The sequence below is a fragment of the Schistocerca americana genome, chromosome X (genome assembly GCF_021461395.2).
Source record: "Schistocerca americana isolate TAMUIC-IGC-003095 chromosome X, iqSchAmer2.1, whole genome shotgun sequence".
Lineage (NCBI taxonomy): Eukaryota > Metazoa > Arthropoda > Insecta > Orthoptera > Acrididae > Schistocerca > Schistocerca americana.
The window spans coordinates 778,135,507-778,148,248 of NC_060130.1; the positions used below are offsets into that span (position 1 = coordinate 778,135,507).

General features: G+C 44.8%; 1 protein-coding gene across 3 annotated transcripts in view; it reads right to left on the reverse strand.

Moving 5' to 3' along the window:
- The window catches only part of LOC124556769, a 92,319-nt gene that overhangs the window by 39,474 nt on the left and 40,103 nt on the right, over positions 1-12,742 (reverse strand). The window contains exon 2 of one of the 3 annotated variants that reach the window (XR_006968686.1): positions 4,124-4,250. The exons of the other annotated variants lie outside the window; for them this stretch is intronic. The gene's annotated coding sequence lies outside the window, so the exon portion shown is untranslated. Of the gene's footprint in view, positions 1-4,123; positions 4,251-12,742 lie in introns of those variants that run through there. 3 annotated transcript variants of the gene reach the window in all.

Consider the following 12,742-nt stretch of genomic DNA (forward strand, 5'->3'; position numbering starts at 1 on the left):
AAGTAGTTGTAACTTAGGGTTAGCTGAAGGAGTTCCATAAATTCTACAATTCTCATCAAACGTCTGTCATGTAAATGTTTCAAATACCCTGTCATACACATATTCTCCAATATAGAGGCACCTGATTAACCAACAAGTTAGTTGAGAGCGCTAATGCGTTGCTTCCTGGACTCGCGTCGACGAGGGCTGGTGTGCTGGCCAGCCTGGATGTGGTTTTTAGCCGGTTTTCCACGTCCCACTAGGTGAATACTGGGCTGGTCCCCCCATCCCGCCTCAGTTACACGACTTGCAGACATCTGAAGCACGTTTGTACTGTTTCATAATTTACACTAGACGCAGACAGCTGATTCTGACCCGGGGGGTACGCGGTGGTGGCAGGAAGGGGATCTGGCAACTCCTTCAAATTAACCTTGTCAGATCCGATTGTAACCAGGCCGACCCTGCGAACTGCGGGAGAAAGGCGTAAGCAAAAGAACAAAGAAGAATAGAGGCACCTGCTTTACAATGGAAAGCCTTAACAATAAGAGCACAATTCAGTTATGTAGAGTAAATTGTGGGTCGCCTGACCTAATTTGTTATGGCAGTAGGCAAAAAGGAGGAAAACAAATTAATCATTTTTTAAATGGAAGATCTATTTTCCCTAAACTGCTTGACAAATAAAGTGAATTTGTGAGCAGTTTCTTATTTACTGCTCAGATGAGACAAACTGTCTCTGCAAAAAATCTAACAAAATCAATTTGCACAATGGATAAGACGTTTATGTGCCGAACATTACAATAAATGATCGTTGGAGGAAAGCTCACTTGGGGAAGACTGTGCTTCTAGCAAGTGGTGGAAACCTGTAATTGAACAGAAGATTGCTATGGAACCGCGACTGGCTTTCCAAACTCGGTGCAGCTCGCAACGGCACGTTAAAACCGGATACAAAATTGAAACAAGTAAAGACACTGAAAAAGCAACACAAGTTGCGGAATATATCTCTCAAAAAGTGAACTGCTCAGAGCAAAAGCCGCGCTGGCGCTAAAAGGGCGACACATACCCGATCGATTCGGCGTATACTGTTGGGCTGCGACCAAGCGCCTTCCTCTCTCAATGTGACCTCACGGTCACGCATCCTTGTACAGACTCCACGACTGACTAACGTTCCTCTCTGTTCCCAGAAAAGTACCACCTCAAGGGGAGAATTTATAACTTTCGCCACAGTGAAGGACCAAAATTTGCCCTTTACACACTGAAACACTGGGAAGGCCTGCAAAAGTTTCCTACTATCGCTTACAGTACGCCCATTAAGTGCCCAGAGATTGGTAGGCTGTATATTTTCTCAGACATTTGCACTACAGCGCCTATGGCAATGACCCTTATGATTGGCTTACATTACCCCAGATAGTTAGATTCTATAATTTTTCCACACTGAAATTGTCATAGTGTCAGTGTCACATGCTTGCAGCCACCGATAGGAAATGCAGATTCGTCACACCAGAAATGCTCAGTGGATTTGGGGTCTCCCAGCTATCTTCCAAGACCATGAAGCCGCGCGGACACCGGAAATCGGGCAGCATCTCGCCACAATATTTCTGCGAAACAGCAGCCCAGTAGGGGAGAACTTAAGCCGTTCTGTATTCATAGTGTTGCGACCACCCAAGTCTGTCAATGTACCCTCACAGGCCTGCCTCAGTGAAGGAGAATTCACAAATCTTACATCATAAGCCACTAGCGATGTATTTCCCTTCAGCACAGTCAAGGATCTTAAGCTGCCAATTTTACTCATTATCGCAAAGCGGTATATGTGATGGTACTGTCATATCACCCCATCACCTCCTGTTTTTGAAAGAATAAAGCCCCCTTGATGGCGATCCTGATGGCAACTGATTAATGGTCTCACAGGAGAAAAGAATTCCGTTCCACATAATTCACCGGAAATTAAAAAGTCTCTAAACTCCCAGCAAATCTTCCATCCAACGATAAGAAAAAACGTAAAAAACTACTCGAAACTTTCTCCCTGGATCAACGAAAGGTTGATACAATATCATCTTTAGCCTGGATTTTACATGGAAGACTTGTAATGACACCTAAAAATAGTGAATAACGTTATCTAATGAAATGGTTCAAATGACTCTGAGCACTATGTGACTTAACATCTGCGGTCATCAGTCCCCTAGAACTTAGAACTACTTAAACCTAACTAACCTAAGGACATCACACACATCCATGCCCGAGGCAGGATTCGAACCTGCGACAGTAGCGGTCGCGCGGTTCCAGACTGAAGCGCCTAGAACCGCTCGGCCACACCGGCCGGCAACATTATCTACCTGTATTCGCCAAAATGGTCTTTCAAAATTATTGGAGTAAGTGGACTCTTATAAAAATGAAATTATCGATGTAGCTGTTAATGTAATAAGCTTGTAGAGGCTGCCTTATTCAGCCAGATACGTGCATAAAATCAAAAGGTAAAATTTAATTGTTAAATTTCTTTAGCATGATCAGCTCAGAGAGAATGATGGCTTGAACCATACTTATTACTCTAATGTCTGTCCGCAGCTCGTGGTCGTGCGGTAGCGTTCTCGCTTCCCACGCCCGGGTTCCCGGGTTCGATTCCCGGCGGGGCCAGGAATTTTCTCTGCCTCGTGATGACTGGGTGCTGTGTGACGTCCTTAGGTTAGTTAGGTTTAAGTAGTTCTAAGTTCTAGGGGACTGATGACCATAGATGTTAAGTCCCATAGTGCTCACAAGGGAACCTCCCCATCGCACCCCCCTCAGATTTAGTTATAAGTTGGCACAGGGATAGGCCTTGAAAAACTGAACACAGATCAATCGAGAAAACAGGAAGAACTTATGTGGAACTATGAAAAAAATAAGCAAAATATACAAACTCAGTAGCCCATGCGCAAGATAGGCAACATCAAGGAGCGTGTTAGCTTACGAGCGCCGTGGTCCCGTGGTTAGCGTGAGCAGCTGCGGAACGACAGGTCCTGGGTTCAAAGCTTCTCCCGAATGCAAAGTTTAATTTTTTATTTTCAGATAATTATCAAAGTTCAGGCACTCACACATAATCAACTTCGCTCTCCAAAATTCCAGGACATGTCCAGATTTGCTTGGACATGTACAGGATTTGACGGTCTACGCACGGAAACATTTGAAAACGTAAAAAACATATGTTTTGATAGAGCACAGGGAAAACTGTGCGACTGTGAAACTGTTGCATTCATTTGATGCAGTTTATGTGACAAACTCATCACTTTTTTGGGAGTGATTATAACATCCACAAGAAAACCTAAATCGGGTAAGGTAGAAGAATCTTTTTACCCATTCGCCAAGTGTGCAAGTTAGGTGGGTCGACAACATATTCCTGTCATGTGACGCACATGCCGTCACCAGTGTCGTACAGAATATATCAGACGTGTTTTCCTGTGGAGGAATCGGTTGACCTATGACCTTGCGATCAAATGGTTTCGGTTCCTATAGGAGAGGCACGTCCTTTCGTCTACTAATCGCACGGTTTCGCGGTGCGGTCGCAAAACAGACACTAAACTTCTTACAGTGAACAGAGACGTCAATGAATGAACGGACAGATCGTAACTTTGCAAAAATAAAGAAAGTAAAGTTTTCACTCGAGGGAAGACTCGAACCAAGGACCTCTCGGTTCGCAGCTGCTCACTCTAACCACGAGACCACGGCGCTCACCAGCTAGCATTGTCCTTTATGTTGGCTATCTTCCACATGGACTACTCAGTTTGTATATTTTGCTTATTTTTTCATAGTTCCACACAACTTCTTCCTGTTTTCTCGATTGATCTGTGTTCAGTTTTTCAAGGCCTATCCACTGTGTCAATTTATAACTAAATCTGAAGGGGGGTGCGATGGGGAGGTTCCCTTGTCAGAGCCATTTGAACCATTTGAACTCTAATGTCTCAAAGCGTAATGTCGTGCCTGTCCAGTGGATAATCTAATAATAACAACATGTATGTATGAATAGTGTTTGTATGGGCTGGTTTTATGTAATTAGGTAGTTCAGTGTGTCTACATCATTCGTCCAAATCGATAATGCATGAGTAGCATTACAGATGGCGCGAAGTCCTCGTTTATGAAGCGTTCTCCGCTATCTGATGCACACCGAGACAGTAGGCACGCGACCTGCCTCCTTTTGAGGGATTAGTGTCAGGCAAGCTGTGCACTCGCCCCGCCTCTTCATTCTCCTGGACGCCACCGTTCTTGGACAACTGTTGTCCTCGGGACCGGCAGTACCGCCGTCTCTGAAACAATCGGAGACTCCTGTGAGCACAACAAATCTGGTTTTTCTTGTCATTTATAACCCCGTCAGTCGATCATAGCAAAAAAATGGTTCAAATGGCTCTGAGCGCTATGGGACTTCACATCTGAGGTCATCAGTCCCCTAGAACTTAGAACTACTCAAACCTAACTAACCTAAGGACATCACACACATCCATGCCCGAGGCAGGATTCGAACCTGCGATCGTAGCGGTCGCACGGTTCCAGACTGTAGCGCCTAGAACCGCTGGGGCAGACTGTTCTGCCATCAAGTGGTGGGAATGTCTAATTGAAGGGGAGATTGCTATGGAACCGCAGTTGGCTTTTCCAAGTCTGTGCAGTTCGCAACGGCAAGTTAAAATCGGATCCAAGATCCAAACAACTAAAGACACTGCAAATACAACGCAAGTGGCGGAAATTACGTTGCAAATTGTGAGCTGTTCAGAGTAAAAGTCACGCTAGCGCTGTAAAAGCGACATTTGCTCGATCAGTTCAGCGTACATTCCCAGGTTGCGACCAGGCGCCTCCCTTTCTCGATGTGACCTCTCGGCCACGCACCCTCGCTCCGACTCCACGAGTGACGAACGTTCCTCTCCTCTCCCAGAAAACTACAGCCTTGAGGGGAGGATTTACAACTTTCACCACAGTGACGGCCAAGAATTACTCTCAACATGCTAAAACGCCTGGGAAACCGATTTTAGAATTTTCCCTTATTGAACACGGCACAATGTAGGTGTCGCATATTTGCAACCACCGACGGGAAATGCAGACTCGTCACACCAGAAATGCGCAGGGGATTTGGTGTCGCACAGCTGTCTTCCAAGACCATGACGCCTCGCGGACACCGGAAATCGGCCAGCATGCTGCAACAAAGATCTAGTGGCCCAGCTGGGGAGAACTTACGCCGTTCTGTATTTATAGCGATGGGACCATCCAGGTCCGTCACTGTACCATCACAGGTCTGCCTCAACGAAGGGAAATTACCGACTCTTACACCAGAAGCCACTAACAATGCATTTCCCTCCGGCACAATTACGGATCTTCAGATACCAGTTTTACTCATCGCAAAGCGATATATTTGATGGTACAATCACACCATGCTGTCCAGCAGCGGGCGGGTCACTGTCGTATCCGAATGAAAATTTGGAGACTGCATGGTTCGACCAGTCGGCCAATTGGAAATCCACAATGACGACCCTTCAAACTCCGCCAGATGCTGATAACGCTGCCTCACACGATCATCCGGCATCTCTGTGTTCTTCATTGTGGTCGTTCAACATCTGACATGTTCATGCCCCTTATATAGCCTCCAAGGCGTGGTATCAACACCTCACACGAACAACGCTAATGTGCTGTGGTGACAGTTTTACCTGTGATAAAAAGTTGCAACTTTAATCATTTACATACTCGCCATGTGTTCTGGTTGCATCACTTTTTCTGTCAGGAAGCGTAACTTCACGGACGCTTCGAAGAGGGGGTATCACCACCGGCCTTAATGCGGCAGAAATGTAAAGTCCGCAGTCCAAATTACCGGCCGCGCCAATCTGAGGTGATCACGTTGAGTACCCAACGACACCCCATACCGTCCCGTCCCGGGCAAGTATGACATGGACGAATGCAGTCTGGCAACTATCGTTCTCCCCGTAGCCTTCACACACCGATACATCTATCGGAAACAGGAACACATCTGAAAAGACGACGTGGTTCCAGTTCTGTGTCGATTATTGTTGGGCGATCTATCGTCCATACACTTCGTTCAACTGCCGCGTAACGGGAAACCGCAACAATAGTTGCCCTGTTGACAGTTCGTGGTGATCCAGATTAGAATGCCTCAACGCTCTGTATTTGATTTGACGGGTTACGACTCGCCCGCCGAAGGGGTGACAGAGCCGCTAGCGGCCGGTCCACATGACTCTGTTTGGTTACGTACTCGCGCTATGTCTGCTGTCCGAACTCCGGACATGCGAATAACCGAGCATTACCAGTCTCCGCTGACGTCTCACCTGGATTCACCTCGCTGCTCTGCACAAACCTAACGCCTCTCTCGCTCTCTCATAATACAAATGCAACGATTTCAACAACGCTTACGTGACATGGTTAACTTCAGACATCAGACGGAAGATAATTTGATATTTCAGTACAACAACAGAAAAAAGATAAAACTTAATTCCAAGCAGAAGCTTTACCCTACTTGTCAGTGATAGGAAACTATGTACACATTAAATGAATACTAGCCTTGAAATTCAGGAGACCACAGTCTTATTTTCAAGAACGTAATGTATTTAAAGCTGCATCTTTTCGCTTTTTCCTTTACTTGCAAGAGAAGAAAATTTATAGTTACTTTTAATCAGCAGTAGATCACTCACGCGTTCTGGATTTAACTGGTTACGGTAATTTGTTAACAGCTTGACAGCTTGACTGAAGCACCATTCACTAGTTGCACTTGTTGCTAGGATACATAAGAGACGTCTTTCAACTCCAACTAGCCGTGGTAGGTCCTTTAAGGATCTGCTGCACTACTTTAAGATGTCATCATCATCGCTAGTGTCCATTAAATGTATTTGCTTAACTTGCGTAGCGTTTTTTTCCAGTTCTTGAAACGATACTTGTTTCTGGGTGGTGGTGAAGGCACTGCATTAACTAACAAGAAAGCTAGAAGTAATACAGAACTGACGTGGAAGGCGTAGTAGAAAAAATGTGTTACGCGAGGAAATATTGTACGAAATACAATACTTCCATTTGGCTATAACACATAAAATGGTTGCTATAAAGATTGTGCCGCTCGGGATTAGCCGCGCGGTTTAAGGCGCTGCAGTCATGGACTGTGCGGCTGGTCTCGACGGAGGTTCGAGTCCTCCCTCGGGCATGGGTGTGTGTGTTTGTCCTTAGGATAATTTAGGTTAAGTAGTGTGTAAGCTTGGGGACTGATGACCTTAGCAGTTAAGTCCCATAAGATTTCACGCACATTTTTTTTATAAAGATTGCATGTTGTACACTTTTATCGCACACAGCTAAAAATTCCGTGCTTTTAATTTATGTTAGTTATAGTGAAGTCACGGAAAGAGGATCAAAGGAATTAATTACAACCTTCTCACAAACTAAACTCGGAGCTCGATTTTTAGTCCCTTGTACCTCCTGTTAAAGATTCATTTCTGTCAGTATAAATCAATTACGCTGGTTACAAATCTGTCCTTTGCTGGTATCATAATCAGATAGTACTTGTAATGTCAGTAATTAATTTCACCTCACACTGATTTCATTGACATTGCAGATTTGTTGTAGTTTGTAAAACCAAAGAAGACCTAATTGAATTGCACGGTCTTTTTCGTCTTTCAATTCACCTGTGGCCTCTTTAAATGGTTTCAGGAAAACCACTATTCTTCCTTCAAGCTCATTAACATATTCCTGCAATCTGTAAGCGGCATTCCTTTCCGTCAGTAAAGCAGCGACTCCATTATACTGAGTGTATGAGGACTGTAGCATAGTGTACAAGCTGTTCCGGTATGTTGCTTCGAAGACGATTTCAAAGATGTGCCGAAGCCACTTTTGTTCATGTACAATACAATACATTTTGCAGTAATTATTGCTGTTTCGGTGAAGACCCGCCAGGTTAGCCGTGAGCGCTAATGCGCCGCCTCCTGGACTCAAGTAGGCGCGCTGGCCCCGGATCGAATCCGCCTGGCGGATTAACGACGAGAGCCAGTGTGTCGGCCCGCCTGTATGTGGTTTTTAGGCGGTTTTCCACATCCCTCTAGGTGAATACCGGATTGGTCCCCATGTCTCACTTCAGTTACACGACACGCATACATCTGAAAAACGTTCGCACTATTTCATTACTTACACTAGATGCAGACAGCTGGGGTACACTAATTCCGTCCTGGGGGCTACGGGGTGGCGACAGGAAGGGCATTCGGTCACCCTCTGACGCTAACATCGCCAAATCCATCGTAACAAGGCCAACCCCTCGTTAACGTGGGACAAAGACCCGAGCAAATGATGATTGCTGCTGCGGTGATCTGGGGCACGGTTTATAACAAGCTGTCTTCATCGAAAGTATGGTTAAACGCTGCTTTTATACAATGAGCAGCTCATAGAATACTTTAGGAATTTTCTTAAGCTTTTACGAGCAAGGAAATAATTTTTTTTCTGTAAGCAGGTTGGTTTTATTCAGGATTCCAATATACCATATTATTCACCACTCTTTTGGCTACAAAATCCTAGTTTTGAACATAATTGTCATGGCCTTACAGTACCTTACTGGAAGGGCCTATATGCCCACATGGTACCAGTCTACAAGTCAACGTCGGAGTCAACGTCTTGCTGCATCAATAACCTCCCGGTCATCCACGTACTACTTCCCGTGGAGTGCATCCTTCATTCCGCTGAACAAATGGAAGTAGGAAGGTGCGAGATCCAGGCTGTACGGTGGATGTGGGAGAACAATCCAACGAAGTTTCATGTACTTCTCTCTGGTGCGCAGACTGGCGTGAGGCCTTGCGTTGTCATGGAGAAGAAGTTCGTTTGCATTTTTGTGACGACGAACATGCTGAAGTCGTTTCTTCAATTTCTTGAGAGTAGCACAATACACTTTAGAGTTGATCGTTGCACCTTGAAGGAGGAAATCAAACATACTAACACCTTCAGGGTCCCAGAAGGCCATCGCCACGACTTTACGGCTTTGAACTTCTTCTGCGGAAGAGAGGTGATGTGGTGGCACTCCATTGGTTACAGTTTTATTTCCAGTTCGAAGTGATGAACCCACGTTTCGTCGCCTGTGACTATGTTCAATAAAAAACTGTCCTCACAGATGGTTTTTATGGTTTTCTGTTAGGCAGCGAGGAACCCAGCGGGTACACACCTTTGAGCACCTCAGTTGGTGGACGGGAGTGTCAACACTACCAACAGAGGCGTCCAGTTGTGCAGCGAGGTGTTTGATTGTGATCAGTAAACCACCTCGAATGGGAGTGTTCTCACGTCACAACATTGCAGGAGTGCGTGCCCGGCCGACACGCGGGAGATCGGACAGGTTTATGCGGCCTTGTTGTGATAATAACAGACGCCTAACCCAAAGACTCGCCGAGCTTTTGTTCACTGCTAGGTGTCCGTAGATATTCTGCAAGTGCCTATGAATGTCTGCGATGCTCTGGTTTTCCACTAAAAGAAAGTCAGTGACAGATTTTTGGTAGGAATTAATTCCCGTTATAGACCCCTTTTTGAAGGCTACGTATAGCGCCGCCACCTATCGGAACTTCGTAAAACTATAGGGGATGAAGCGGGAATATTCCAAGACGTCTCACGTTGAGTTCTGCATTTGTTCAAGGGAACTGACCGAGAAAAAAATCTATTGCCTTACTTACTGAGCGCCCTGGTATTATATTGGCACCCTGGTCGCAGGCAAAAACAATATTACACAGCATGTCCAGTGTAATGTTTCAATTAACAATAGTCTCTTCAATTTCATTCTTAACATTCACTCCTGTCTTCTTAACATCCGGGAATTTACTTATGGATAAAACGTTATTCATAACAGACCAGTTGGTGTTGACTTCTTAAGTAATAGAACCCAGTACGTTGTCCTCGATGGTGAGTGTTCATCGGAGGTGAGGGTATCATCTGGAGTGCCCCAGGGAAGTGTGGTAGGTCCGCTGTTGTTTTCTATCTACATAAATGATCTTTTAGATAGGGTGGATAGCAATGTGCGGCTGTTTGCTGATGACGCTGTGGTGTACGGGAAGGTGTCGTCGTTGAGTGACTGTAGGAGGATATAAGATGACTTGGGCAGGATTTGTGATTGGTGTAAAGAATGGCAGCTAACTCTTAATATAGATAAATGTAAATTAAAGCACATGAATAGGAAAAAGAATCCCGTAATGTTTGAATACTCCATTAGTAGTGTAGCGCTTGACACAGTCACGTCGATTAAATATTTGGGCGTAACATTGCAGAGCGATATCAAGTGGGACAAGCATGTAATGGCAGTTGTGGGGAAGGCGGATAGTCGTCTTTGGTTCATTGGTAGAATTTTGGGAAGATGTGGTTCATCTGTAAAGGAGACCACTTATAAAACACTAATACGACCTATTCTTGAGTATTGCTCGAGCGTCTGGGATCCCTATCAGGTCGGATTGAGGGAGGTCATAGAAGCAATTCAGAGGCGGGCTGCTAGATTTGTTACTGGTAGGTTTGATCATCACGGTGTTACGGAAATGCTTCAGGAACTCGGGTGGGAGTCTCTAGAGGAAAGGAGGCGCTCTTTTCGTGAATTGCTACTGAGGAAATTTAGAGAACCAGCATTTGAGGCTGACTGCAGTACAATTTTACTGCCGCCACAAAGATAAGATAAGAGAGATTAGTGCTCGTACAGAGGCATATAGGCAGTCATTTTTCCCTCGTTCTGTTTGGGAATGGAACAGGGAGAGAGGATGCTAGTTGTGGTACGAGGTACCCTCCGCCACGCACCGTATGGTGGATTGCGGAGTATGTATGTAGATGTAGATGTAGATGTATGTAATGTACTCTAAATGCCACATAATGTATCCGATTGTGAGAATCAGTCAACACATCAGCTGTCGCAGCACATGTTTTATTAATAATTTCCATAATCAAATAAGTCATTATGTTGGTTCCAGTTGCACTGACCTTTTCTTTGATTTGTCTACTTACAGAAGAGGGATGTGACATGACATGTGAAACGCTGACTTTTTCTTAATGTGCATCTAGCTTTATTAAATCCTAGCCTAGTTCTTTGAAACCTTCTCCAGAAACAGCATTAAAAGGTCTGATATCTTTAGCACTCGTTGCAGCACATCTTGGTGTTATACAATTTTTTGTATTGCCGGTGTCTCTGAAGGAACTGTGTTGTGTGGGATTTCTTACAACTGAATCTTTAAATGGGTCGATACCGACTGTAAAAATAATAATTTAGACTAGCTTATGCACGATACGTACCGAGTAGACTTGCTGTTTCCGTCTACACCTAACAGAAATTTGTTCCAAATTTTGTCTTTTAGATCCATCCGTTTCAATCTTCTTACCACATTGGCTTCCTCACGCTGTATGATTGCAGACAGACATACCACGAATGAGGAACCTGTGCTAGATGTAATCTCGTAGGCATGAAGAAACGTTTAGCGTCTATGGAGTCTAACGTTGCCTAAGGTTCAGTCATGACTTCTATACTCGGCAACGATAACTGGTGCGCCCACCCTATCCAGTAAGGCTGCGCTCGCCCTTACTTTGCTTTTTGTGCTCGCTTACTCGTTCATGCAGGACTCTAGTCCACATGTCGTCGCAGTTCTCATGTGATTACTTGTATGTACGTGTCTGTGCGATCCTGCAGAGCAGAGCCAAAGATATGACTGTCTTTTGCTCCAACCACGTGAGGCCGTTAAGATCCTGCTTGGCGTTGAGCATGGCCCCCCTGAATCCGTCTATTCCATGCTTGCATGAGTCATGGGATCCCGAAAAACGCGAGCCGCAGTGTCACGGAAAGCTGAAATACTAAATTCTGTTTTCCGAAATTACTTCATCGAACATCACTCCACAGTTCTTACTATCGAACATCGCGCAGATACGGAAATGACAGAAACTGAGATTACTAAACTGAATTACAGTAAAAGACTGTTGACGCACAGTAGATTTGTCCACTGGATGTAGTAACCGTGAAAATGTATATCTAAATCCATTCTCCATAAGCTACTTTACGGTTAGAGGATACCTCTAAACTTCTCTCTGAATGCCCAGGATGGAGTTCTTTCTTCGGAACCATACATTTCTCCAAATTTTGACATTTCCCCTGCCGCTTTGAGATCCTTGCTTTCTGTGATGTCCCTGTAAGAGCTTCCGTAGTTGTCAAGAAGCTGTTTCTTGATTTCAGACGAGAATGTGCTGGCTCACGGCCATATAAAGGATGGCCTTCAGTAGTCATAGTCATGCATTTCAAGCATCTAGTAACTATCTCGCGTCTAATTTCAGGAGGGGCTATGAACCAAGACAGTGCAGTTTATCTACGGGTGTAGGTCTTAAACAGCTCGTGACAATGCAGCAGTTTTCATTAAGCACCACATCTGTGTGCCTGGCACGAGTGGGCTTGTATCATGCCGAAAATGCATATTCGACACTGGAGTAACACAGCGCTAGCACATTGTTCTCACGCTGCGTGGGTGAGCTCCCCATATGGTACCTGTCAGTTTCCGCACTATGTTGTTTATGACAGACACTTACTGTTTTATGCTTAGGTAGTGTTTCTTGTATGTAAGTGTACGGTCCAGAGTCACCCTCAGATATTTCGGAATCAGACAGTGTTCAAGAGCAATGCCTTCCCAGATGAGTTGAAGGGTTTTAGCTGCTTATTTGTTCCTGAGGTGAAATACGGGTCTGAGTTTAGGCTGTATTCGGCTTCAGGTAATTTTCGTTGTAATAGGTGGTAAATTCTTCCAGTTTAGAAAGGTTTGTTTCACCTTTTCAACTTTTCAAA